This window comes from Copadichromis virginalis, linkage group LG23 (genome assembly GCF_057382275.1).
Source record: "Copadichromis virginalis isolate Kocher_CV1m ecotype Utaka linkage group LG23, C_Virginalis_male_GT1.1, whole genome shotgun sequence".
In the NCBI taxonomy this organism is placed as follows: domain Eukaryota; kingdom Metazoa; phylum Chordata; class Actinopteri; order Cichliformes; family Cichlidae; genus Copadichromis; species Copadichromis virginalis.
The window spans coordinates 51024701-51049859 of record NC_140639.1 but is presented as its reverse complement, the minus strand read 5'-3'; the positions used below and the strand labels follow the sequence as shown (position 1 = coordinate 51049859).

Sequence of the window (25159 nt, the reverse complement as noted above, 5' to 3'; positions counted from 1 at the left end):
AACAACAAAATATTTAGGAAATACACAAACTTATTTATTCTGTAAATGTACAAAATCTCTGTGGCTAGTCCGTCTGGCCTCAGTCGAGACGAACTTGTTAACCTTGTAGTTTGCAGCGGGCGCAGTGTCAACCTGACACCCATGTGCAACCAGTTTGAACTCTTATTGGCTGCCGACTGCGGTCCCGAAGAGCACTGAATAAATGCGCATCAGTGTGCTACCCTGAGCAGGGAACACGATATCATGGAGTTTCTAACATGGAGCAAGGTGAAGGTGACGCTACTATGCAGGACCGCCCCTGCTCAGCTTCAGAGATCAGATGAGAACAGGCTGGTATGGCCATAAGTGAGAGGCTTCCTCGACAACGGGGTTCATGTAGATACTGTAACCCATTTATTGGGATTTAATAAACAATTTAGAGTGAAGGATATTGATTAGTTTCTACTTTTTTTAATAGCTGCACATGACAACACAGTTATAATGCATACTTAATGCTGCAATATTCACGTCATAAACAATTGTGAGTCTTTGCACAAAAACATCTACAGGTGCTCTGTGCATGTACAGTGATATTGATGTAACGCTTGAAGAATTTGACATTACTACATGAGCGGAAGAGCTCTTTGCGCAAGACTCACTAACCATCCTATTGGAAAATGAGCTTAAAGAGTGCCTCACATCCGTTTCAACATTTAAACTGTCATTTGTGTGTTGAAGTGCAAAAGCTTACGGCACCTGGTATTCCCAGGCGGTCTCCCATCCAAGTACTGACCAGGCCCGACCCAGCTTGGCTTCCGAGATCATACGAGATCGGGCGTGTTCAGGGTGGCGTGGCCGTAAGCGAGGGACTGCTTCACAAACAGCCTCTTTATACATGCTGTGATGACACAGTCATGCTTATGTTTTTTTAATGTCCTGTATATAAGTTGAATTGTCCAAAGCACAAAAATGTTGCACTTCCAAATGGTCCTAACACACTGTGTGCTCTGTGTCACTTTAACACTGTGCTGTGAGAAACGAACATGTGTTATTATGGTGACGTTACCGCGGGAAAAGCATTTTTGCAGCTCAGCGTTGAAGCTGCAGTTCGCAAAAAAGGTTTGCATGTTTTCCCTGTAACATGTGAAGCTTAGCACAATACTATATTTTAAAGTGCGTGACATTTGCCAAGTATAAAAGGTCTTTTATAGCGGGCTTCTCTCGCTTACGGCCATACCACCCTGAACACGCCCGATCTCGTCTGATCTCGGAAGCTAAGCAGGGTCGGGCCTGGTCAGTACTTGGATGGGAGACCGCCTGGGAATACCAGGTGCTGTAAGCTTTTGCACTTCCACACACAAACTGCAGAGGGCGCCGCTGCTCACTCAGTGGAGGCAGCTTCAGGAAAAGCTTCATGACAACGCTCCTCATTGCATTTCGCTTTTGTGCAAAACAAAAAAACAACAACAACAAAATATTTAGGAAATACACAAACTTATTTATTCTGTAAATGTACAAAATCTCTGTGGCTAGTCCGTCTGGCCTCAGTCGAGACGAACTTGTTAACCTTGTAGTTTGCAGCGGGCGCAGTGTCAACCTGACACCCATGTGCAACCAGTTTGAACTCTTATTGGCTGCCGACTGCGGTCCCGAAGAGCACTGAATAAATGCGCATCAGTGTGCTACCCTGAGCAGGGAACACGATATCATGGAGTTTCTAACACGGAGCAAGGTGAAGGTGACGCTACTATGCAGGACCGCCCCTGCTCAGCTTCAGAGATCAGATGAGAACAGGCTGGTATGGCCATAAGTGAGAGGCTTCCTCGACAACGGGGGTCATGTAGATACTGTAACCCATTTATTGGGATTTAATAAACAATTTAGAGTGAAGGATATTGATTAGTTTCTACTTTTTTTAATAGCTGCACATGACAACACAGTTATAATGCATACTTAATGCTGCAATATTCACGTCATAAACAATTGTGAGTCTTTGCACAAAAACATCTACAGGTGCTCTGTGCATGTACAGAGATATTGATGTAACGCTTGAAGAATTTGACATTACTACATGAGCGGAAGAGCTCTTTGCGCAAGACTCACTAACCATCCTATTGGAAAATGAGCTTAAAGAGTGCCTCACATCCGTTTCAACATTTAAACTGTCATTTGTGTGTTGAAGTGCAAAAGCTTACGGCACCTGGTATTCCCAGGGGGTCTCCCATCCAAGTACTGACCAGGCCCGACCCAGCTTGGCTTCCGAGATCAGACGAGATCGGGCGTGTTCAGGGTGGCGTGGCCGTAAGCGAGGGACTGCTTCACAAACAGCCTCTTTATACATGCTGTGATGACACAGTCATGCTTATGTTTTTTTAATGTCCTGTATATAAGTTGAATTGTCCAAAGCACAAAAATGTTGCACTTCCAAATGGTCCTAACACACTGTGTGCTCTGTGTCACTTTAACACTGTGCTGTGAGAAAGGAACATGTGTTATTATGGTGACGTTACCGCGGGAAAAGCATTTTTGCAGCTCAGCGTTGAAGCTGCAGTTCGCAAAAAAGGTTTGCATGTTTTCCCTGTAACATGTGAAGCTTAGCACAATACTATATTTTAAAGTGCGTGACATTTGCCAAGTATAAAAGGTCTTTTATAGCGGGCTTCTCTCGCTTACGGCCATACCACCCTGAACACGCCCGATCTCGTCTGATCTCGGAAGCTAAGCAGGGTCGGGCCTGGTCAGTACTTGGATGGGAGACCGCCTGGGAATACCAGGTGCTGTAAGCTTTTGCACTTCCACACACAAACTGCAGAGGGCGCCGCTGCTCACTCAGTGGAGGCAGCTTCAGGAAAAGCTTCATGACAACGCTCCTCATTGCATTTCGCTTTTGTGCAAAACAAAAAAACAACAACAACAAAATATTTAGGAAATACACAAACTTATTTATTCTGTAAATGTACAAAATCTCTGTGGCTAGTCCGTCTGGCCTCAGTCGAGAGGAACTTGTTAACCTTGTAGTTTGCAGCGGGCGCAGTGTCAACCTGACACCCATGTGCAACCAGTTTGAACTCTTATTGGCTGCCGACTGCGGTCCCGAAGAGCACTGAATAAATGCGCATCAGTGTGCTACCCTGAGCAGGGAACACGATATCATGGAGTTTCTAACACGGAGCAAGGTGAAGGTGACGCTACTATGCAGGACCGCCCCTGCTCAGCTTCAGAGATCAGATGAGAACAGGCTGGTATGGCCATAAGTGAGAGGCTTCCTCGACAACGGGGGTCATGTAGATACTGTAACCCATTTATTGGGATTTAATAAACAATTTAGAGTGAAGGATATTGATTAGTTTCTACTTTTTTTAATAGCTGCACATGACAACACAGTTATAATGCATACTTAATGCTGCAATATTCACGTCATAAACAATTGTGAGTCTTTGCACAAAAACATCTACAGGTGCTCTGTGCATGTACAGTGATATTGATGTAACGCTTGAAGAATTTGACATTACTACATGAGCGGAAGAGCTCTTTGCGCAAGACTCACTAACCATCCTATTGGAAAATGAGCTTAAAGAGTGCCTCACATCCGTTTCAACATTTAAACTGTCATTTGTGTGTTGAAGTGCAAAAGCTTACGGCACCTGGTATTCCCAGGCGGTCTCCCATCCAAGTACTGACCAGGCCCGACCCAGCTTGGCTTCCGAGATCAGACGAGATCGGGCGTGTTCAGGGTGGCGTGGCCGTAAGTGAGGGACTGCTTCACAAACAGCCTCTTTATACATGCTGTGATGACACAGTCATGCTTACGTTTTTTTAATGTCCTGTATATAAGTTGAATTGTCCAAAGCACAAAAATGTTGCACTTCCAAATGGTCCTAACACACTGTGTGCTCTGTGTCACTTTAACACTGTGCTGTGAGAAAGGAACATGTGTTATTATGGTGACGTTACCGCGGGAAAAGCATTTTTGCAGCTCAGCGTTGAAGCTGCAGTTCGCAAAAAAGGTTTGCATGTTTTCCCTGTAACATGTGAAGCTTAGCACAATACTATATTTTAAAGTGCGTGACATTTGCCAAGTATAAAAGGTCTTTTATAGCCGGTTTCTCTCGCTTACGGCCATACCACCCTGAACACGCCCGATCTCGTCTGATCTCGGAAGCTAAGCAGGGTCGGGCCTGGTCAGTACTTGGATGGGAGACCGCCTGGGAATACCAGGTGCTGTAAGCTTTTGCACTTCCACACACAAACTGCAGAGGGCGCCGCTGCTCACTCAGTGGAGGCAGCTTCAGGAAAAGCTTCATGACAACGCTCCTCATTGCATTTCGCTTTTGTGCAAAACAAAAAAACAACAACAACAAAATATTTAGGAAATACACAAACTTATTTATTCTGTAAATGTACAAAATCTCTGTGGCTAGTCCGTCTGGCCTCAGTCGAGACGAACTTGTTAACCTTGTAGTTTGCAGCGGGCGCAGTGTCAACCTGACACCCATGTGCAACCAGTTTGAACTCTTATTGGCTGCCGACTGCGGTCCCGAAGAGCACTGAATAAATGCGCATCAGTGTGCTACCCTGAGCAGGGAACACGATATCATGGAGTTTCTAACACGGAGCAAGGTGAAGGTGACGCTACTATGCAGGACCGCCCCTGCTCAGCTTCAGAGATCAGATGAGAACAGGCTGGTATGGCCATAAGTGAGAGGCTTCCTCGACAACGGGGGTCATGTAGATACTGTAACCCATTTATTGGGATTTAATAAACAATTTAGAGTGAAGGATATTGATTAGTTTCTACTTTTTTTAATAGCTGCACATGACAACACAGTTATAATGCATACTTAATGCTGCAATATTCACGTCATAAACAATTGTGAGTCTTTGCACAAAAACATCTACAGGTGCTCTGTGCATGTACAGTGATATTGATGTAACGCTTGAAGAATTTGACATTACTACATGAGCGGAAGAGCTCTTTGCGCAAGACTCACTAACCATCCTATTGGAAAATGAGCTTAAAGAGTGCCTCACATCCGTTTCAACATTTAAACTGTCATTTGTGTGTTGAAGTGCAAAAGCTTACGGCACCTGGTATTCCCAGGCGGTCTCCCATCCAAGTACTGACCAGGCCCGACCCAGCTTGGCTTCCGAGATCAGACGAGATCGGGCGTGTTCAGGGTGGCGTGGCCGTAAGTGAGGGACTGCTTCACAAACAGCCTCTTTATACATGCTGTGATGACACAGTCATGCTTACGTTTTTTTAATGTCCTGTATATAAGTTGAATTGTCCAAAGCACAAAAATGTTGCACTTCCAAATGGTCCTAACACACTGTGTGCTCTGTGTCACTTTAACACTGTGCTGTGAGAAAGGAACATGTGTTATTATGGTGACGTTACCGCGGGAAAAGCATTTTTGCAGCTCAGCGTTGAAGCTGCAGTTCGCAAAAAAGGTTTGCATGTTTTCCCTGTAACATGTGAAGCTTAGCACAATACTATATTTTAAAGTGCGTGACATTTGCCAAGTATAAAAGGTCTTTTATAGCCGGCTTCTCTCGCTTACGGCCATACCACCCTGAACACGCCCGATCTCGTCTGATCTCGGAAGCTAAGCAGGGTCGGGCCTGGTCAGTACTTGGATGGGAGAGCACCTGGGAATACCAGGTGCTGTAAGCTTTTGCACTTCCACACACAAACTGCAGAGGGCGCCGCTGCTCACTCAGTGGAGGCAGCTTCAGGAAAAGCTTCATGACAACGCTCCTCATTGCATTTCGCTTTTGTGCAAAACAAAAAAACAACAACAACAAAATATTTAGGAAATACACAAACTTATTTATTCTGTAAATGTACAAAATCTCTGTGGCTAGTCCGTCTGGCCTCAGTCGAGACGAACTTGTTAACCTTGTAGTTTGCAGCGGGCGCAGTGTCAACCTGACACCCATGTGCAACCAGTTTGAACTCTTATTGGCTGCCGACTGCGGTCCCGAAGAGCACTGAATAAATGCGCATCAGTGTGCTACCCTGAGCAGGGAACACGATATCATGGAGTTTCTAACACGGAGCAAGGTGAAGGTGACGCTACTATGCAGGACCGCCCCTGCTCAGCTTCAGAGATCAGATGAGAACAGGCTGGTATGGCCATAAGTGAGAGGCTTCCTCGACAACGGGGGTCATGTAGATACTGTAACCCATTTATTGGGATTTAATAAACAATTTAGAGTGAAGGATATTGATTAGTTTCTACTTTTTTTAATAGCTGCACATGACAACACAGTTATAATGCATACTTAATGCTGCAATATTCACGTCATAAACAATTGTGAGTCTTTGCACAAAAACATCTACAGGTGCTCTGTGCATGTACAGTGATATTGATGTAACGCTTGAAGAATTTGACATTACTACATGAGCGGAAGAGCTCTTTGCGCAAGACTCACTAACCATCCTATTGGAAAATGAGCTTAAAGAGTGCCTCACATCCGTTTCAACATTTAAACTGTCATTTGTGTGTTGAAGTGCAAAAGCTTACGGCACCTGGTATTCCCAGGGGGTCTCCCATCCAAGTACTGACCAGGCCCGACCCAGCTTGGCTTCCGAGATCAGACGAGATCGGGCGTGTTCAGGGTGGCGTGGCCGTAAGCGAGGGACTGCTTCACAAACAGCCTCTTTATACATGCTGTGATGACACAGTCATGCTTATGTTTTTTTAATGTCCTGTATATAAGTTGAATTGTCCAAAGCACAAAAATGTTGCACTTCCAAATGGTCCTAACACACTGTGTGCTCTGTGTCACTTTAACACTGTGCTGTGAGAAACGAACATGTGTTATTATGGTGACGTTACCGCGGGAAAAGCATTTTTGCAGCTCAGCGTTGAAGCTGCAGTTCGCAAAAAAGGTTTGCATGTTTTCCCTGTAACATGTGAAGCTTAGCACAATACTATATTTTAAAGTGCGTGACATTTGCCAAGTATAAAAGGTCTTTTATAGCCAGCTTCTCACGCTTACGGCCATACCACCCTGAACACGCCCGATCTCGTCTGATCTCGGAAGCTAAGCAGGGTCGGGCCTGGTCAGTACTTGGATGGGAGACCGCCTGGGAATACCAGGTGCTGTAAGCTTTTGCACTTCCACACACAAACTGCAGAGGGCGCCGCTGCTCACTCAGTGGAGGCAGCTTCAGGAAAAGCTTCATGACAACGCTCCTCATTGCATTTCGCTTTTGTGCAAAACAAAAAAACAACAACAACAAAATATTTAGGAAATACACAAACTTATTTATTCTGTAAATGTACAAAATCTCTGTGGCTAGTCCGTCTGGCCTCAGTCGAGACGAACTTGTTAACCTTGTAGTTTGCAGCGGGCGCAGTGTCAACCTGACACCCATGTGCAACCAGTTTGAACTCTTATTGGCTGCCGACTGCGGTCCCGAAGAGCACTGAATAAATGCGCATCAGTGTGCTACCCTGAGCAGGGAACACGATATCATGGAGTTTCTAACATGGAGCAAGGTGAAGGTGACGCTACTATGCAGGACCGCCCCTGCTCAGCTTCAGAGATCAGATGAGAACAGGCTGGTATGGCCATAAGTGAGAGGCTTCCTCGACAACGGGGTTCATGTAGATACTGTAACCCATTTATTGGGATTTAATAAACAATTTAGAGTGAAGGATATTGATTAGTTTCTACTTTTTTTAATAGCTGCACATGACAACACAGTTATAATGCATACTTAATGCTGCAATATTCACGTCATAAACAATTGTGAGTCTTTGCACAAAAACATCTACAGGTGCTCTGTGCATGTACAGTGATATTGATGTAACGCTTGAAGAATTTGACATTACTACATGAGCGGAAGAGCTCTTTGCGCAAGACTCACTAACCATCCTATTGGAAAATGAGCTTAAAGAGTGCCTCACATCCGTTTCAACATTTAAACTGTCATTTGTGTGTTGAAGTGCAAAAGCTTACGGCACCTGGTATTCCCAGGCGGTCTCCCATCCAAGTACTGACCAGGCCCGACCCAGCTTGGCTTCCGAGATCATACGAGATCGGGCGTGTTCAGGGTGGCGTGGCCGTAAGCGAGGGACTGCTTCACAAACAGCCTCTTTATACATGCTGTGATGACACAGTCATGCTTATGTTTTTTTAATGTCCTGTATATAAGTTGAATTGTCCAAAGCACAAAAATGTTGCACTTCCAAATGGTCCTAACACACTGTGTGCTCTGTGTCACTTTAACACTGTGCTGTGAGAAACGAACATGTGTTATTATGGTGACGTTACCGCGGGAAAAGCATTTTTGCAGCTCAGCGTTGAAGCTGCAGTTCGCAAAAAAGGTTTGCATGTTTTCCCTGTAACATGTGAAGCTTAGCACAATACTATATTTTAAAGTGCGTGACATTTGCCAAGTATAAAAGGTCTTTTATAGCGGGCTTCTCTCGCTTACGGCCATACCACCCTGAACACGCCCGATCTCGTCTGATCTCGGAAGCTAAGCAGGGTCGGGCCTGGTCAGTACTTGGATGGGAGACCGCCTGGGAATACCAGGTGCTGTAAGCTTTTGCACTTCCACACACAAACTGCAGAGGGCGCCGCTGCTCACTCAGTGGAGGCAGCTTCAGGAAAAGCTTCATGACAACGCTCCTCATTGCATTTCGCTTTTGTGCAAAACAAAAAAACAACAACAACAAAATATTTAGGAAATACACAAACTTATTTATTCTGTAAATGTACAAAATCTCTGTGGCTAGTCCGTCTGGCCTCAGTCGAGACGAACTTGTTAACCTTGTAGTTTGCAGCGGGCGCAGTGTCAACCTGACACCCATGTGCAACCAGTTTGAACTCTTATTGGCTGCCGACTGCGGTCCCGAAGAGCACTGAATAAATGCGCATCAGTGTGCTACCCTGAGCAGGGAACACGATATCATGGAGTTTCTAACACGGAGCAAGGTGAAGGTGACGCTACTATGCAGGACCGCCCCTGCTCAGCTTCAGAGATCAGATGAGAACAGGCTGGTATGGCCATAAGTGAGAGGCTTCCTCGACAACGGGGGTCATGTAGATACTGTAACCCATTTATTGGGATTTAATAAACAATTTAGAGTGAAGGATATTGATTAGTTTCTACTTTTTTTAATAGCTGCACATGACAACACAGTTATAATGCATACTTAATGCTGCAATATTCACGTCATAAACAATTGTGAGTCTTTGCACAAAAACATCTACAGGTGCTCTGTGCATGTACAGAGATATTGATGTAACGCTTGAAGAATTTGACATTACTACATGAGCGGAAGAGCTCTTTGCGCAAGACTCACTAACCATCCTATTGGAAAATGAGCTTAAAGAGTGCCTCACATCCGTTTCAACATTTAAACTGTCATTTGTGTGTTGAAGTGCAAAAGCTTACGGCACCTGGTATTCCCAGGGGGTCTCCCATCCAAGTACTGACCAGGCCCGACCCAGCTTGGCTTCCGAGATCAGACGAGATCGGGCGTGTTCAGGGTGGCGTGGCCGTAAGCGAGGGACTGCTTCACAAACAGCCTCTTTATACATGCTGTGATGACACAGTCATGCTTATGTTTTTTTAATGTCCTGTATATAAGTTGAATTGTCCAAAGCACAAAAATGTTGCACTTCCAAATGGTCCTAACACACTGTGTGCTCTGTGTCACTTTAACACTGTGCTGTGAGAAAGGAACATGTGTTATTATGGTGACGTTACCGCGGGAAAAGCATTTTTGCAGCTCAGCGTTGAAGCTGCAGTTCGCAAAAAAGGTTTGCATGTTTTCCCTGTAACATGTGAAGCTTAGCACAATACTATATTTTAAAGTGCGTGACATTTGCCAAGTATAAAAGGTCTTTTATAGCGGGCTTCTCTCGCTTACGGCCATACCACCCTGAACACGCCCGATCTCGTCTGATCTCGGAAGCTAAGCAGGGTCGGGCCTGGTCAGTACTTGGATGGGAGACCGCCTGGGAATACCAGGTGCTGTAAGCTTTTGCACTTCCACACACAAACTGCAGAGGGCGCCGCTGCTCACTCAGTGGAGGCAGCTTCAGGAAAAGCTTCATGACAACGCTCCTCATTGCATTTCGCTTTTGTGCAAAACAAAAAAACAACAACAACAAAATATTTAGGAAATACACAAACTTATTTATTCTGTAAATGTACAAAATCTCTGTGGCTAGTCCGTCTGGCCTCAGTCGAGACGAACTTGTTAACCTTGTAGTTTGCAGCGGGCGCAGTGTCAACCTGACACCCATGTGCAACCAGTTTGAACTCTTATTGGCTGCCGACTGCGGTCCCGAAGAGCACTGAATAAATGCGCATCAGTGTGCTACCCTGAGCAGGGAACACGATATCATGGAGTTTCTAACACGGAGCAAGGTGAAGGTGACGCTACTATGCAGGACCGCCCCTGCTCAGCTTCAGAGATCAGATGAGAACAGGCTGGTATGGCCATAAGTGAGAGGCTTCCTCGACAACGGGGGTCATGTAGATACTGTAACCCATTTATTGGGATTTAATAAACAATTTAGAGTGAAGGATATTGATTAGTTTCTACTTTTTTTAATAGCTGCACATGACAACACAGTTATAATGCATACTTAATGCTGCAATATTCACGTCATAAACAATTGTGAGTCTTTGCACAAAAACATCTACAGGTGCTCTGTGCATGTACAGTGATATTGATGTAACGCTTGAAGAATTTGACATTACTACATGAGCGGAAGAGCTCTTTGCGCAAGACTCACTAACCATCCTATTGGAAAATGAGCTTAAAGAGTGCCTCACATCCGTTTCAACATTTAAACTGTCATTTGTGTGTTGAAGTGCAAAAGCTTACGGCACCTGGTATTCCCAGGCGGTCTCCCATCCAAGTACTGACCAGGCCCGACCCAGCTTGGCTTCCGAGATCAGACGAGATCGGGCGTGTTCAGGGTGGCGTGGCCGTAAGCGAGGGACTGCTTCACAAACAGCCTCTTTATACATGCTGTGATGACACAGTCATGCTTACGTTTTTTTAATGTCCTGTATATAAGTTGAATTGTCCAAAGCACAAAAATGTTGCACTTCCAAATGGTCCTAACACACTGTGTGCTCTGTGTCACTTTAACACTGTGCTGTGAGAAAGGAACATGTGTTATTATGGTGACGTTACCGCGGGAAAAGCATTTTTGCAGCTCAGCGTTGAAGCTGCAGTTCGCAAAAAAGGTTTGCATGTTTTCCCTGTAACATGTGAAGCTTAGCACAATACTATATTTTAAAGTGCGTGACATTTGCCAAGTATAAAAGGTCTTTTATAGCCGGTTTCTCTCGCTTACGGCCATACCACCCTGAACACGCCCGATCTCGTCTGATCTCGGAAGCTAAGCAGGGTCGGGCCTGGTCAGTACTTGGATGGGAGACCGCCTGGGAATACCAGGTGCTGTAAGCTTTTGCACTTCCACACACAAACTGCAGAGGGCGCCGCTGCTCACTCAGTGGAGGCAGCTTCAGGAAAAGCTTCATGACAACGCTCCTCATTGCATTTCGCTTTTGTGCAAAACAAAAAAACAACAACAACAAAATATTTAGGAAATACACAAACTTATTTATTCTGTAAATGTACAAAATCTCTGTGGCTAGTCCGTCTGGCCTCAGTCGAGACGAACTTGTTAACCTTGTAGTTTGCAGCGGGCGCAGTGTCAACCTGACACCCATGTGCAACCAGTTTGAACTCTTATTGGCTGCCGACTGCGGTCCCGAAGAGCACTGAATAAATGCGCATCAGTGTGCTACCCTGAGCAGGGAACACGATATCATGGAGTTTCTAACACGGAGCAAGGTGAAGGTGACGCTACTATGCAGGACCGCCCCTGCTCAGCTTCAGAGATCAGATGAGAACAGGCTGGTATGGCCATAAGTGAGAGGCTTCCTCGACAACGGGGGTCATGTAGATACTGTAACCCATTTATTGGGATTTAATAAACAATTTAGAGTGAAGGATATTGATTAGTTTCTACTTTTTTTAATAGCTGCACATGACAACACAGTTATAATGCATACTTAATGCTGCAATATTCACGTCATAAACAATTGTGAGTCTTTGCACAAAAACATCTACAGGTGCTCTGTGCATGTACAGTGATATTGATGTAACGCTTGAAGAATTTGACATTACTACATGAGCGGAAGAGCTCTTTGCGCAAGACTCACTAACCATCCTATTGGAAAATGAGCTTAAAGAGTGCCTCACATCCGTTTCAACATTTAAACTGTCATTTGTGTGTTGAAGTGCAAAAGCTTACGGCACCTGGTATTCCCAGGCGGTCTCCCATCCAAGTACTGACCAGGCCCGACCCAGCTTGGCTTCCGAGATCAGACGAGATCGGGCGTGTTCAGGGTGGCGTGGCCGTAAGTGAGGGACTGCTTCACAAACAGCCTCTTTATACATGCTGTGATGACACAGTCATGCTTACGTTTTTTTAATGTCCTGTATATAAGTTGAATTGTCCAAAGCACAAAAATGTTGCACTTCCAAATGGTCCTAACACACTGTGTGCTCTGTGTCACTTTAACACTGTGCTGTGAGAAAGGAACATGTGTTATTATGGTGACGTTACCGCGGGAAAAGCATTTTTGCAGCTCAGCGTTGAAGCTGCAGTTCGCAAAAAAGGTTTGCATGTTTTCCCTGTAACATGTGAAGCTTAGCACAATACTATATTTTAAAGTGCGTGACATTTGCCAAGTATAAAAGGTCTTTTATAGCCGGCTTCTCTCGCTTACGGCCATACCACCCTGAACACGCCCGATCTCGTCTGATCTCGGAAGCTAAGCAGGGTCGGGCCTGGTCAGTACTTGGATGGGAGAGCACCTGGGAATACCAGGTGCTGTAAGCTTTTGCACTTCCACACACAAACTGCAGAGGGCGCCGCTGCTCACTCAGTGGAGGCAGCTTCAGGAAAAGCTTCATGACAACGCTCCTCATTGCATTTCGCTTTTGTGCAAAACAAAAAAACAACAACAACAAAATATTTAGGAAATACACAAACTTATTTATTCTGTAAATGTACAAAATCTCTGTGGCTAGTCCGTCTGGCCTCAGTCGAGACGAACTTGTTAACCTTGTAGTTTGCAGCGGGCGCAGTGTCAACCTGACACCCATGTGCAACCAGTTTGAACTCTTATTGGCTGCCGACTGCGGTCCCGAAGAGCACTGAATAAATGCGCATCAGTGTGCTACCCTGAGCAGGGAACACGATATCATGGAGTTTCTAACACGGAGCAAGGTGAAGGTGACGCTACTATGCAGGACCGCCCCTGCTCAGCTTCAGAGATCAGATGAGAACAGGCTGGTATGGCCATAAGTGAGAGGCTTCCTCGACAACGGGGGTCATGTAGATACTGTAACCCATTTATTGGGATTTAATAAACAATTTAGAGTGAAGGATATTGATTAGTTTCTACTTTTTTTAATAGCTGCACATGACAACACAGTTATAATGCATACTTAATGCTGCAATATTCACGTCATAAACAATTGTGAGTCTTTGCACAAAAACATCTACAGGTGCTCTGTGCATGTACAGTGATATTGATGTAACGCTTGAAGAATTTGACATTACTACATGAGCGGAAGAGCTCTTTGCGCAAGACTCACTAACCATCCTATTGGAAAATGAGCTTAAAGAGTGCCTCACATCCGTTTCAACATTTAAACTGTCATTTGTGTGTTGAAGTGCAAAAGCTTACGGCACCTGGTATTCCCAGGGGGTCTCCCATCCAAGTACTGACCAGGCCCGACCCAGCTTGGCTTCCGAGATCAGACGAGATCGGGCGTGTTCAGGGTGGCGTGGCCGTAAGCGAGGGACTTCTTCACAAACAGCCTCTTTATACATGCTGTGATGACACAGTCATGCTTATGTTTTTTTAATGTCCTGTATATAAGTTGAATTGTCCAAAGCACAAAAATGTTGCACTTCCAAATGGTCCTAACACACTGTGTGCTCTGTGTCACTTTAACACTGTGCTGTGAGAAACGAACATGTGTTATTATGGTGACGTTACCGCGGGAAAAGCATTTTTGCAGCTCAGCGTTGAAGCTGCAGTTCGCAAAAAAGGTTTGCATGTTTTGCCTGTAACATGTGAAGCTTAGCACAATACTATATTTTAAAGTGCGTGACATTTGCCAAGTATAAAAGGTCTTTTATAGCCGGCTTCTCTCGCTTACGGCCATACCACCCTGAACACGCCCGATCTCGTCTGATCTCGGAAGCTAAGCAGGGTCGGGCCTGGTCAGTACTTGGATGGGAGACCGCCTGGGAATACCAGGTGCTGTAAGCTTTTGCACTTCCACACACAAACTGCAGAGGGCGCCGCTGCTCACTCAGTGGAGGCAGCTTCAGGAAAAGCTTCATGACAACGCTCCTCATTGCATTTCGCTTTTGTGCAAAACAAAAAAACAACAACAACAAAATATTTAGGAAATACACAAACTTATTTATTCTGTAAATGTACAAAATCTCTGTGGCTAGTCCGTCTGGCCTCAGTCGAGACGAACTTGTTAACCTTGTAGTTTGCAGCGGGCGCAGTGTCAACCTGACACCCATGTGCAACCAGTTTGAACTCTTATTGGCTGCCGACTGCGGTCCCGAAGAGCACTGAATAAATGCGCATCAGTGTGCTACCCTGAGCAGGGAACACGATATCATGGAGTTTCTAACACGGAGCAAGGTGAAGGTGACGCTACTATGCAGGACCGCCCCTGCTCAGCTTCAGAGATCAGATGAGAACAGGCTGGTATGGCCGTAAGTGAGAGGCTTCCTCGACAACGGGGGTCATGTAGATACTGTAACCCATTTATTGGGATTTAAAAAACAATTTAGAGTGAAGGATATTGATTAGTTTCTACTTTTTTTAATAGCTGCACATGACAACACAGTTATAATGCATACTTAATGCTGCAATATTCACGTCATAAACAATTGTGAGTCTTTGCACAAAAACATCTACAGGTGCTCTGTGCATGTACAGAGATATTGATGTAACGCTTGAAGAATTTGACATTACTACATGAGCGGAAGAGCTCTTTGCGCAAGACTCACTAACCATCCTATTGGAAAATGAGCTTAAAGAGTGCCTCACATCCGTTTCAACATTTAAACTGTCATTTGTGTGTTGAAGTGCAAAAGCTTACGGCACCTGGTATTCCCAGGCGGTCTCCCATCCAAGTACTGCCCAGGCCCGACCCAGCTTGGCTTCCGAGATCAGACGAGATCGGGCGTGTTCAGGGTGGCGTGGCCGTAAGCGAGGGACTTCTTCACAAACAGCCTCTTTATACATGCTGTGATGACACAGTCATGCTTACGTTTTTTTAATGTCCTGTATATAAGTTGAATTGTCCAAAGCACAAAAATGTTGCACTTCCAAATGGTCCTAACACACTGTGTGCTCTGTGTCACTTTAACACTGTGCTGTGAGAAAGGAACATGTGTTATTATGGTGACGTTACCGCGGGAAAAGCATTTTTGCAGCTCAGCGTTGAAGCTGCAGTTCGCAAAAAAGGTTTGCATGTTTTCCCTGTAACATGTGAAGCTTAGCACAATACTATATTTTAAAGTGCGTGACATTTGCCAAGTATAAAAGGTCTTTTATAGCCGGCTTCTCTCGCTTACGGCCATACCACCCTGAACACGCCCGATCTCGTCTGATCTCGGAAGCTAAGCAGGGTCGGGCCTGGTCAGTACTTGGATGGGAGACCGCCTGGGAATACCAGGTGCTGTAAGCTTTTGCACTTCCACACACAAACTGCAGAGGGCGCCGCTGCTCACTCAGTGGAGGCAGCTTCAGGAAAAGCTTCATGACAACGCTCCTCATTGCATTTCGCTTTTGTGCAAAACAAAAAAACAACAACAACAAAATATTTAGGAAATACACAAACTTATTTATTCTGTAAATGTACAAAATCTCTGTGGCTAGTCCGTCTGGCCTCAGTCCAGAGGAACTTGTTAACCTTGTAGTTTGCAGCAGGCGCAGTGTCAACCTGACACCCATGTGCAACCAGTTTGAACTCTTATTGGCTGCCGACTGCGGTCCCGAAGAGCACTGAATAAATGCGCATCAGTGTGCTACCCTGAGCAGGGAACACGATATCATGGAGTTTCTAACACGGAGCAAGGTGAAGGTGACGCTACTATGCAGGACCGCCCCTGCTCAGCTTCAGAGATCAGATGAGAACAGGCTGGTATGGCCATAAGTGAGAGGCTTCCTCGACAACGGGGTTCATGTAGATACTGTAACCCATTTATTGGGATTTAAAAAACAATTTAGAGTGAAGGATATTGATTAGTTTCTACTTTTTTTAATAGCTGCACATGACAACACAGTTATAATGCATACTTAATGCTGCAATATTCACGTCATAAACAATTGTGAGTCTTTGCACAAAAACATCTACAGGTGCTCTGTGCATGTACAGAGATATTGATGTAACGCTTGAAGAATTTGACATTACTACATGAGCGGAAGAGCTCTTTGCGCAAGACTCACTAACCATCCTATTGGAAAATGAGCTTAAAGAGTGCCTCACATCCGTTTCAACATTTAAACTGTCATTTGTGTGTTGAAGTGCAAAAGCTTACGGCACCTGGTATTCCCAGGCGGTCTCCCATCCAAGTACTGACCAGGCACGACCCAGCTTGGCTTCCGAGATCAGACGAGATCGGGCGTGTTCAGGGTGGCGTGGCCGTAAGCGAGGGACTGCTTCACAAACAGCCTCTTTATACATGCTGTGATGACACAGTCATGCTTACGTTTTTTTAATGTCCTGTATATAAGTTGAATTGTCCAAAGCACAAAAATGTTGCACTTCCAAATGGTCCTAACACACTGTGTGCTCTGTGTCACTTTAACACTGTGCTGTGAGAAAGGAACATGTGTTATTATGGTGACGTTACCGCGGGAAAAGCATTTTTGCAGCTCAGCGTTGAAGCTGCAGTTCGCAAAAAAGGTTTGCATGTTTTCCCTGTAACATGTGAAGCTTAGCACAATACTATATTTTAAAGTGTGTGACATTTGCCAAGTATAAAAGGTCTTTTATAGCCGGCTTCTCTCGCTTACGGCCATACCACCCTGAACACGCCCGATCTCGTCTGATCTCGGAAGCTAAGCAGGGTCGGGCCTGGTCAGTACTTGGATGGGAGACCGCCTGGGAATACCAGGTGCTGTAAGCTTTTGCACTTCCACACACAAACTGCAGAGGGCGCCGCTGCTCACTCAGTGGAGGCAGCTTCAGGAAAAGCTTCATGACAACGCTCCTCATTGCATTTCGCTTTTGTGCAAAACAAAAAAACAACAACAACAAAATATTTAGGAAATACACAAACTTATTTATTCTGTAAATGTACAAAATCTCTGTGGCTAGTCCGTCTGGCCTCAGTCGAGACGAACTTGTTAACCTTGTAGTTTGCAGCGGGCGCAGTGTCAACCTGACACCCATGTGCAACCAGTTTGAACTCTTATTGGCTGCCGACTGCGGTCCCGAAGAGCACTGAATAAATGCGCATCAGTGTGCTACCCTGAGCAGGGAACACGATATCATGGAGTTTCTAACACGGAGCAAGGTGAAGGTGACGCTACTATGCAGGACCGCCCCTGCTCAGCTTCAGAGATCAGATGAGAACAGGCTGGTATGGCCGTAAGTGAGAGGCTTCCTCGACAACGGGGGTCATGTAGATACTGTAACCCATTTATTGGGATTTAAAAAACAATTTAGAGTGAAGGATATTGATTAGTTTCTACTTTTTTTAATAGCTGCACATGACAACACAGTTATAATGCATACTTAATGCTGCAATATTCACGTCATAAACAATTGTGAGTCTTTGCACAAAAACATCTACAGGTGCTCTGTGCATGTACAGAGATATTGATGTAACGCTTGAAGAATTTGACATTACTACATGAGCGGAAGAGCTCTTTGCGCAAGACTCACTAACCATCCTATTGGAAAATGAGCTTAAAGAGTGCCTCACATCCGTTTCAACATTTAAACTGTCATTTGTGTGTTGAAGTGCAAAAGCTTACGGCACCTGGTATTCCCAGGCGGTCTCCCATCCAAGTACTGACCAGGCCCGACCCAGCTTGGCTTCCGAGATCAGACGAGATCGGGCGTGTTCAGGGTGGCGTGGCCGTAAGCGAGGGACTGCTTCACAAACAGCCTCTTTATACATGCTGTGATGACACAGTCATGCTTACGTTTTTTTAATGTCCTGTATATAAGTTGAATTGTCCAAAGCACAAAAATGTTGCACTTCCAAATGGTCCTAACACACTGTGTGCTCTGTGTCACTTTAACACTGTGCTGTGAGAAAGGAACATGTGTTATTATGGTGACGTTACCGCGGGAAAAGCATTTTTGCAGCTCAGCGTTGAAGCTGCAGTTCGCAAAAAAGGTTTGCATGTTTTCCCTGTAACATGTGAAGCTTAGCACAATACTATATTTTAAAGTGCGTGACATTTGCCAAGTATAAAAGGTCTTTTATAGCCGGCTTCTCTCGCTTACGGCCATACCACCCTGAACACGCCCGATCTCGTCTGATCTCGGAAGCTAAGCAGGGTCGGGCCTGGTCAGTACTTGGATGGGAGACCGCCTGGGAATACCAGGTGCTGTAAGCTTTTGCACTTCCACACACAAACTGCAGAGGGCGCCGCTGCTCACTCAGTGGAGGCAGCTTCAGGAAAAGCTTCATGACAACGCTCCTCATTGCATTTCGCTTTTGTGCAAAACAAAAAAACAACAACAACAAAATATTTAGGAAATACACAAACTTATTTATTCTGTAAATGTACAAAATCTCTGTGGCTAGTCCGTCTGGCCTCAGTCCAGAGGAACTTGTTAACCTTGTAGTTTGCAGCAGGCGCAGTGTCAACCTGACACCCATGTGCAACCAGTTTGAACTCTTATTGGCTGCCGACTGCGGTCCCGAAGAGCACTGAATAAATGCGCATCAGTGTGCTACCCTGAGCAGGGAACACGATATCATGGAGTTTCTAACACGGAGCAAGGTGAAGGTGACGCTACTATGCAGGACCGCCCCTGCTCAGCTTCAGAGATCAGATGAGAACAGGCTGGTATGGCCATAAGTGAGAGGCTTCCTCGACAACGGGGGTCATGTAGATACTGTAACCCATTTATTGGGATTTAATAAACAATTTAGAGTGAAGGATATTGATTAGTTTCTACTTTTTTTAATAGCTGCACATGACAACACAGTTATAATGCATACTTAATGCTGCAATATTCACGTCATAAACAATTGTGAGTCTTTGCACAAAAACATCTACAGGTGCTCTGTGCATGTACAGTGATATTGATGTAACGCTTGAAGAATTTGACATTACTACATGAGCGGAAGAGCTCTTTGCGCAAGACTCACTAACCATCCTATTGGAAAATGAGCTTAAAGAGTGCCTCACATCCGTTTCAACATTTAAACTGTCATTTGTGTGTTGAAGTGCAAAAGCTTACGGCACCTGGTATTCCCAGGGGGTCTCCCATCCAAGTACTGACCAGGCCCGACCCAGCTTGGCTTCCGAGATCAGACGAGATCGGGCGTGTTCAGGGTGGCGTGGCCGTAAGCGAGGGACTGCTTCACAAACAGCCTCTTTATACATGCTGTGATGACACAGTCATGCTTATGTTTTTTTAATGTCCTGTATATAAGTTGAATTGTCCAAAGCACAAAAATGTTGCACTTCCAAATGGTCCTAACACACTGTGTGCTCTGTGTCACTTTAACACTGTGCTGTGAGAAACGAACATGTGTTATTATGGTGACGTTACCGCGGGAAAAGCATTTTTGCAGCTCAGCGTTGAAGCTGCAGTTCGCAAAAAAGGTTTGCATGTTTTCCCTGTAACATGTGAAGCTTAGCACAATACTATATTTTAAAGTGCGTGACATTTGCCAAGTATAAAAGGTCTTTTATAGCCAGCTTCTCACGCTTACGGCCATACCACCCTGAACACGCCCGATCTCGTCTGATCTCGGAAGCTAAGCAGGGTCGGGCCTGGTCAGTACTTGGATGGGAGACCGCCTGGGAATACCAGGTGCTGTAAGCTTTTGCACTTCCACACACAAACTGCAGAGGGCGCCGCTGCTCACTCAGTGGAGGCAGCTTCAGGAAAAGCTTCATGACAACGCTCCTCATTGCATTTCGCTTTTGTGCAAAACAAAAAAACAACAACAACAAAATATTTAGGAAATACACAAACTTATTTATTCTGTAAATGTACAAAATCTCTGTGGCTAGTCCGTCTGGCCTCAGTCGAGACGAACTTGTTAACCTTGTAGTTTGCAGCGGGCGCAGTGTCAACCTGACACCCATGTGCAACCAGTTTGAACTCTTATTGGCTGCCGACTGCGGTCCCGAAGAGCACTGAATAAATGCGCATCAGTGTGCTACCCTGAGCAGGGAACACGATATCATGGAGTTTCTAACATGGAGCAAGGTGAAGGTGACGCTACTATGCAGGACCGCCCCTGCTCAGCTTCAGAGATCAGATGAGAACAGGCTGGTATGGCCATAAGTGAGAGGCTTCCTCGACAACGGGGTTCATGTAGATACTGTAACCCATTTATTGGGATTTAATAAACAATTTAGAGTGAAGGATATTGATTAGTTTCTACTTTTTTTAATAGCTGCACATGACAACACAGTTATAATGCATACTTAATGCTGCAATATTCACGTCATAAACAATTGTGAGTCTTTGCACAAAAACATCTACAGGTGCTCTGTGCATGTACAGTGATATTGATGTAACGCTTGAAGAATTTGACATTACTACATGAGCGGAAGAGCTCTTTGCGCAAGACTCACTAACCATCCTATTGGAAAATGAGCTTAAAGAGTGCCTCACATCCGTTTCAACATTTAAACTGTCATTTGTGTGTTGAAGTGCAAAAGCTTACGGCACCTGGTATTCCCAGGCGGTCTCCCATCCAAGTACTGACCAGGCCCGACCCAGCTTGGCTTCCGAGATCATACGAGATCGGGCGTGTTCAGGGTGGCGTGGCCGTAAGCGAGGGACTGCTTCACAAACAGCCTCTTTATACATGCTGTGATGACACAGTCATGCTTATGTTTTTTTAATGTCCTGTATATAAGTTGAATTGTCCAAAGCACAAAAATGTTGCACTTCCAAATGGTCCTAACACACTGTGTGCTCTGTGTCACTTTAACACTGTGCTGTGAGAAACGAACATGTGTTATTATGGTGACGTTACCGCGGGAAAAGCATTTTTGCAGCTCAGCGTTGAAGCTGCAGTTCGCAAAAAAGGTTTGCATGTTTTCCCTGTAACATGTGAAGCTTAGCACAATACTATATTTTAAAGTGCGTGACATTTGCCAAGTATAAAAGGTCTTTTATAGCGGGCTTCTCTCGCTTACGGCCATACCACCCTGAACACGCCCGATCTCGTCTGATCTCGGAAGCTAAGCAGGGTCGGGCCTGGTCAGTACTTGGATGGGAGACCGCCTGGGAATACCAGGTGCTGTAAGCTTTTGCACTTCCACACACAAACTGCAGAGGGCGCCGCTGCTCACTCAGTGGAGGCAGCTTCAGGAAAAGCTTCATGACAACGCTCCTCATTGCATTTCGCTTTTGTGCAAAACAAAAAAACAACAACAACAAAATATTTAGGAAATACACAAACTTATTTATTCTGTAAATGTACAAAATCTCTGTGGCTAGTCCGTCTGGCCTCAGTCGAGACGAACTTGTTAACCTTGTAGTTTGCAGCGGGCGCAGTGTCAACCTGACACCCATGTGCAACCAGTTTGAACTCTTATTGGCTGCCGACTGCGGTCCCGAAGAGCACTGAATAAATGCGCATCAGTGTGCTACCCTGAGCAGGGAACACGATATCATGGAGTTTCTAACACGGAGCAAGGTGAAGGTGACGCTACTATGCAGGACCGCCCCTGCTCAGCTTCAGAGATCAGATGAGAACAGGCTGGTATGGCCATAAGTGAGAGGCTTCCTCGACAACGGGGGTCATGTAGATACTGTAACCCATTTATTGGGATTTAATAAACAATTTAGAGTGAAGGATATTGATTAGTTTCTACTTTTTTTAATAGCTGCACATGACAACACAGTTATAATGCATACTTAATGCTGCAATATTCACGTCATAAACAATTGTGAGTCTTTGCACAAAAACATCTACAGGTGCTCTGTGCATGTACAGAGATATTGATGTAACGCTTGAAGAATTTGACATTACTACATGAGCGGAAGAGCTCTTTGCGCAAGACTCACTAACCATCCTATTGGAAAATGAGCTTAAAGAGTGCCTCACATCCGTTTCAACATTTAAACTGTCATTTGTGTGTTGAAGTGCAAAAGCTTACGGCACCTGGTATTCCCAGGGGGTCTCCCATCCAAGTACTGACCAGGCCCGACCCAGCTTGGCTTCCGAGATCAGACGAGATCGGGCGTGTTCAGGGTGGCGTGGCCGTAAGCGAGGGACTGCTTCACAAACAGCCTCTTTATACATGCTGTGATGACACAGTCATGCTTATGTTTTTTTAATGTCCTGTATATAAGTTGAATTGTCCAAAGCACAAAAATGTTGCACTTCCAAATGGTCCTAACACACTGTGTGCTCTGTGTCACTTTAACACTGTGCTGTGAGAAAGGAACATGTGTTATTATGGTGACGTTACCGCGGGAAAAGCATTTTTGCAGCTCAGCGTTGAAGCTGCAGTTCGCAAAAAAGGTTTGCATGTTTTCCCTGTAACATGTGAAGCTTAGCACAATACTATATTTTAAAGTGCGTGACATTTGCCAAGTATAAAAGGTCTTTTATAGCGGGCTTCTCTCGCTTACGGCCATACCACCCTGAACACGCCCGATCTCGTCTGATCTCGGAAGCTAAGCAGGGTCGGGCCTGGTCAGTACTTGGATGGGAGACCGCCTGGGAATACCAGGTGCTGTAAGCTTTTGCACTTCCACACACAAACTGCAGAGGGCGCCGCTGCTCACTCAGTGGAGGCAGCTTCAGGAAAAGCTTCATGACAACGCTCCTCATTGCATTTCGCTTTTGTGCAAAACAAAAAAACAACAACAACAAAATATTTAGGAAATACACAAACTTATTTATTCTGTAAATGTACAAAATCTCTGTGGCTAGTCCGTCTGGCCTCAGTCGAGACGAACTTGTTAACCTTGTAGTTTGCAGCGGGCGCAGTGTCAACCTGACACCCATGTGCAACCAGTTTGAACTCTTATTGGCTGCCGACTGCGGTCCCGAAGAGCACTGAATAAATGCGCATCAGTGTGCTACCCTGAGCAGGGAACACGATATCATGGAGTTTCTAACACGGAGCAAGGTGAAGGTGACGCTACTATGCAGGACCGCCCCTGCTCAGCTTCAGAGATCAGATGAGAACAGGCTGGTATGGCCATAAGTGAGAGGCTTCCTCGACAACGGGGGTCATGTAGATACTGTAACCCATTTATTGGGATTTAATAAACAATTTAGAGTGAAGGATATTGATTAGTTTCTACTTTTTTTAATAGCTGCACATGACAACACAGTTATAATGCATACTTAATGCTGCAATATTCACGTCATAAACAATTGTGAGTCTTTGCACAAAAACATCTACAGGTGCTCTGTGCATGTACAGTGATATTGATGTAACGCTTGAAGAATTTGACATTACTACATGAGCGGAAGAGCTCTTTGCGCAAGACTCACTAACCATCCTATTGGAAAATGAGCTTAAAGAGTGCCTCACATCCGTTTCAACATTTAAACTGTCATTTGTGTGTTGAAGTGCAAAAGCTTACGGCACCTGGTATTCCCAGGCGGTCTCCCATCCAAGTACTGACCAGGCCCGACCCAGCTTGGCTTCCGAGATCAGACGAGATCGGGCGTGTTCAGGGTGGCGTGGCCGTAAGTGAGGGACTGCTTCACAAACAGCCTCTTTATACATGCTGTGATGACACAGTCATGCTTACGTTTTTTTAATGTCCTGTATATAAGTTGAATTGTCCAAAGCACAAAAATGTTGCACTTCCAAATGGTCCTAACACACTGTGTGCTCTGTGTCACTTTAACACTGTGCTGTGAGAAAGGAACATGTGTTATTATGGTGACGTTACCGCGGGAAAAGCATTTTTGCAGCTCAGCGTTGAAGCTGCAGTTCGCAAAAAAGGTTTGCATGTTTTCCCTGTAACATGTGAAGCTTAGCACAATACTATATTTTAAAGTGCGTGACATTTGCCAAGTATAAAAGGTCTTTTATAGCCGGTTTCTCTCGCTTACGGCCATACCACCCTGAACACGCCCGATCTCGTCTGATCTCGGAAGCTAAGCAGGGTCGGGCCTGGTCAGTACTTGGATGGGAGACCGCCTGGGAATACCAGGTGCTGTAAGCTTTTGCACTTCCACACACAAACTGCAGAGGGCGCCGCTGCTCACTCAGTGGAGGCAGCTTCAGGAAAAGCTTCATGACAACGCTCCTCATTGCATTTCGCTTTTGTGCAAAACAAAAAAACAACAACAACAAAATATTTAGGAAATACACAAACTTATTTATTCTGTAAATGTACAAAATCTCTGTGGCTAGTCCGTCTGGCCTCAGTCGAGACGAACTTGTTAACCTTGTAGTTTGCAGCGGGCGCAGTGTCAACCTGACACCCATGTGCAACCAGTTTGAACTCTTATTGGCTGCCGACTGCGGTCCCGAAGAGCACTGAATAAATGCGCATCAGTGTGCTACCCTGAGCAGGGAACACGATATCATGGAGTTTCTAACACGGAGCAAGGTGAAGGTGACGCTACTATGCAGGACCGCCCCTGCTCAGCTTCAGAGATCAGATGAGAACAGGCTGGTATGGCCATAAGTGAGAGGCTTCCTCGACAACGGGGGTCATGTAGATACTGTAACCCATTTATTGGGATTTAATAAACAATTTAGAGTGAAGGATATTGATTAGTTTCTACTTTTTTTAATAGCTGCACATGACAACACAGTTATAATGCATACTTAATGCTGCAATATTCACGTCATAAACAATTGTGAGTCTTTGCACAAAAACATCTACAGGTGCTCTGTGCATGTACAGTGATATTGATGTAACGCTTGAAGAATTTGACATTACTACATGAG

General features: G+C 45.1%; 33 non-coding genes and 1 pseudogene across 33 annotated transcripts; 17 read left to right on the top strand and 17 right to left on the bottom strand.

Moving 5' to 3' along the window:
- Positions 1–723: 723 nt before the first annotated feature.
- On the bottom strand, positions 724–842 carry LOC146682176 (5S ribosomal RNA). The gene has a single exon (XR_014918427.1). It is a non-coding gene; the product is annotated as a 5S ribosomal RNA (ribosomal RNA).
- A 360-nt stretch (positions 843–1202) lies between these two features.
- Positions 1203–1321, top strand: LOC146682175 (5S ribosomal RNA). Its single transcript, XR_014918327.1, has one exon. It is a non-coding gene; the product is annotated as a 5S ribosomal RNA (ribosomal RNA).
- Positions 1322–2167: 846 nt separating this feature from the next.
- Positions 2168–2286, bottom strand: LOC146682174 (5S ribosomal RNA). The gene has a single exon (XR_014918387.1). It is a non-coding gene; the product is annotated as a 5S ribosomal RNA (ribosomal RNA).
- A 360-nt stretch (positions 2287–2646) lies between these two features.
- Positions 2647–2765, top strand: LOC146682173 (5S ribosomal RNA). The gene has a single exon (XR_014918326.1). It is a non-coding gene; the product is annotated as a 5S ribosomal RNA (ribosomal RNA).
- An 846-nt stretch (positions 2766–3611) lies between these two features.
- LOC146682172 (5S ribosomal RNA) lies at positions 3612–3730 on the bottom strand. Its single transcript, XR_014918436.1, has one exon. It is a non-coding gene; the product is annotated as a 5S ribosomal RNA (ribosomal RNA).
- Positions 3731–4090: 360 nt separating this feature from the next.
- Positions 4091–4209, top strand: LOC146682171 (5S ribosomal RNA). The gene has a single exon (XR_014918325.1). It is a non-coding gene; the product is annotated as a 5S ribosomal RNA (ribosomal RNA).
- Positions 4210–5055: 846 nt separating this feature from the next.
- LOC146682170 (5S ribosomal RNA) lies at positions 5056–5174 on the bottom strand. Its single transcript, XR_014918435.1, has one exon. It is a non-coding gene; the product is annotated as a 5S ribosomal RNA (ribosomal RNA).
- A 360-nt stretch (positions 5175–5534) lies between these two features.
- On the top strand, positions 5535–5653 carry LOC146682169 (5S ribosomal RNA). Its single transcript, XR_014918358.1, has one exon. It is a non-coding gene; the product is annotated as a 5S ribosomal RNA (ribosomal RNA).
- Positions 5654–6499: 846 nt separating this feature from the next.
- Positions 6500–6618, bottom strand: LOC146682168 (5S ribosomal RNA). Its single transcript, XR_014918386.1, has one exon. It is a non-coding gene; the product is annotated as a 5S ribosomal RNA (ribosomal RNA).
- A 360-nt stretch (positions 6619–6978) lies between these two features.
- On the top strand, positions 6979–7097 carry LOC146682167 (5S ribosomal RNA). The gene has a single exon (XR_014918324.1). It is a non-coding gene; the product is annotated as a 5S ribosomal RNA (ribosomal RNA).
- Positions 7098–7943: 846 nt separating this feature from the next.
- On the bottom strand, positions 7944–8062 carry LOC146682166 (5S ribosomal RNA). Its single transcript, XR_014918426.1, has one exon. It is a non-coding gene; the product is annotated as a 5S ribosomal RNA (ribosomal RNA).
- A 360-nt stretch (positions 8063–8422) lies between these two features.
- Positions 8423–8541, top strand: LOC146682165 (5S ribosomal RNA). Its single transcript, XR_014918323.1, has one exon. It is a non-coding gene; the product is annotated as a 5S ribosomal RNA (ribosomal RNA).
- Positions 8542–9387: 846 nt separating this feature from the next.
- On the bottom strand, positions 9388–9506 carry LOC146682164 (5S ribosomal RNA). The gene has a single exon (XR_014918385.1). It is a non-coding gene; the product is annotated as a 5S ribosomal RNA (ribosomal RNA).
- A 360-nt stretch (positions 9507–9866) lies between these two features.
- Positions 9867–9985, top strand: LOC146682163 (5S ribosomal RNA). Its single transcript, XR_014918322.1, has one exon. It is a non-coding gene; the product is annotated as a 5S ribosomal RNA (ribosomal RNA).
- Positions 9986–10831: 846 nt separating this feature from the next.
- LOC146682162 (5S ribosomal RNA) lies at positions 10832–10950 on the bottom strand. The gene has a single exon (XR_014918394.1). It is a non-coding gene; the product is annotated as a 5S ribosomal RNA (ribosomal RNA).
- A 360-nt stretch (positions 10951–11310) lies between these two features.
- On the top strand, positions 11311–11429 carry LOC146682161 (5S ribosomal RNA). The gene has a single exon (XR_014918321.1). It is a non-coding gene; the product is annotated as a 5S ribosomal RNA (ribosomal RNA).
- Positions 11430–12275: 846 nt separating this feature from the next.
- On the bottom strand, positions 12276–12394 carry LOC146682160 (5S ribosomal RNA). Its single transcript, XR_014918434.1, has one exon. It is a non-coding gene; the product is annotated as a 5S ribosomal RNA (ribosomal RNA).
- Positions 12395–12754: 360 nt separating this feature from the next.
- LOC146682159 (5S ribosomal RNA) lies at positions 12755–12873 on the top strand. Its single transcript, XR_014918357.1, has one exon. It is a non-coding gene; the product is annotated as a 5S ribosomal RNA (ribosomal RNA).
- An 846-nt stretch (positions 12874–13719) lies between these two features.
- LOC146682158 (5S ribosomal RNA) lies at positions 13720–13838 on the bottom strand. Its single transcript, XR_014918383.1, has one exon. It is a non-coding gene; the product is annotated as a 5S ribosomal RNA (ribosomal RNA).
- A 360-nt stretch (positions 13839–14198) lies between these two features.
- Positions 14199–14317, top strand: LOC146682157 (5S ribosomal RNA). The gene has a single exon (XR_014918320.1). It is a non-coding gene; the product is annotated as a 5S ribosomal RNA (ribosomal RNA).
- Positions 14318–15163: 846 nt separating this feature from the next.
- Positions 15164–15282, bottom strand: LOC146682156 (5S ribosomal RNA). The gene has a single exon (XR_014918376.1). It is a non-coding gene; the product is annotated as a 5S ribosomal RNA (ribosomal RNA).
- Positions 15283–15642: 360 nt separating this feature from the next.
- Positions 15643–15761, top strand: LOC146682155 (5S ribosomal RNA). Its single transcript, XR_014918319.1, has one exon. It is a non-coding gene; the product is annotated as a 5S ribosomal RNA (ribosomal RNA).
- An 846-nt stretch (positions 15762–16607) lies between these two features.
- On the bottom strand, positions 16608–16726 carry LOC146682154 (5S ribosomal RNA; annotated as a pseudogene).
- A 360-nt stretch (positions 16727–17086) lies between these two features.
- LOC146682153 (5S ribosomal RNA) lies at positions 17087–17205 on the top strand. Its single transcript, XR_014918317.1, has one exon. It is a non-coding gene; the product is annotated as a 5S ribosomal RNA (ribosomal RNA).
- Positions 17206–18051: 846 nt separating this feature from the next.
- Positions 18052–18170, bottom strand: LOC146682152 (5S ribosomal RNA). Its single transcript, XR_014918393.1, has one exon. It is a non-coding gene; the product is annotated as a 5S ribosomal RNA (ribosomal RNA).
- A 360-nt stretch (positions 18171–18530) lies between these two features.
- Positions 18531–18649, top strand: LOC146682151 (5S ribosomal RNA). Its single transcript, XR_014918316.1, has one exon. It is a non-coding gene; the product is annotated as a 5S ribosomal RNA (ribosomal RNA).
- An 846-nt stretch (positions 18650–19495) lies between these two features.
- Positions 19496–19614, bottom strand: LOC146682150 (5S ribosomal RNA). Its single transcript, XR_014918382.1, has one exon. It is a non-coding gene; the product is annotated as a 5S ribosomal RNA (ribosomal RNA).
- A 360-nt stretch (positions 19615–19974) lies between these two features.
- On the top strand, positions 19975–20093 carry LOC146682149 (5S ribosomal RNA). Its single transcript, XR_014918315.1, has one exon. It is a non-coding gene; the product is annotated as a 5S ribosomal RNA (ribosomal RNA).
- An 846-nt stretch (positions 20094–20939) lies between these two features.
- LOC146682148 (5S ribosomal RNA) lies at positions 20940–21058 on the bottom strand. Its single transcript, XR_014918425.1, has one exon. It is a non-coding gene; the product is annotated as a 5S ribosomal RNA (ribosomal RNA).
- A 360-nt stretch (positions 21059–21418) lies between these two features.
- LOC146682147 (5S ribosomal RNA) lies at positions 21419–21537 on the top strand. Its single transcript, XR_014918314.1, has one exon. It is a non-coding gene; the product is annotated as a 5S ribosomal RNA (ribosomal RNA).
- Positions 21538–22383: 846 nt separating this feature from the next.
- LOC146682146 (5S ribosomal RNA) lies at positions 22384–22502 on the bottom strand. The gene has a single exon (XR_014918381.1). It is a non-coding gene; the product is annotated as a 5S ribosomal RNA (ribosomal RNA).
- A 360-nt stretch (positions 22503–22862) lies between these two features.
- On the top strand, positions 22863–22981 carry LOC146682145 (5S ribosomal RNA). The gene has a single exon (XR_014918313.1). It is a non-coding gene; the product is annotated as a 5S ribosomal RNA (ribosomal RNA).
- An 846-nt stretch (positions 22982–23827) lies between these two features.
- Positions 23828–23946, bottom strand: LOC146682144 (5S ribosomal RNA). Its single transcript, XR_014918433.1, has one exon. It is a non-coding gene; the product is annotated as a 5S ribosomal RNA (ribosomal RNA).
- Positions 23947–24306: 360 nt separating this feature from the next.
- Positions 24307–24425, top strand: LOC146682143 (5S ribosomal RNA). Its single transcript, XR_014918312.1, has one exon. It is a non-coding gene; the product is annotated as a 5S ribosomal RNA (ribosomal RNA).
- Positions 24426–25159: the final 734 nt, after the last annotated feature.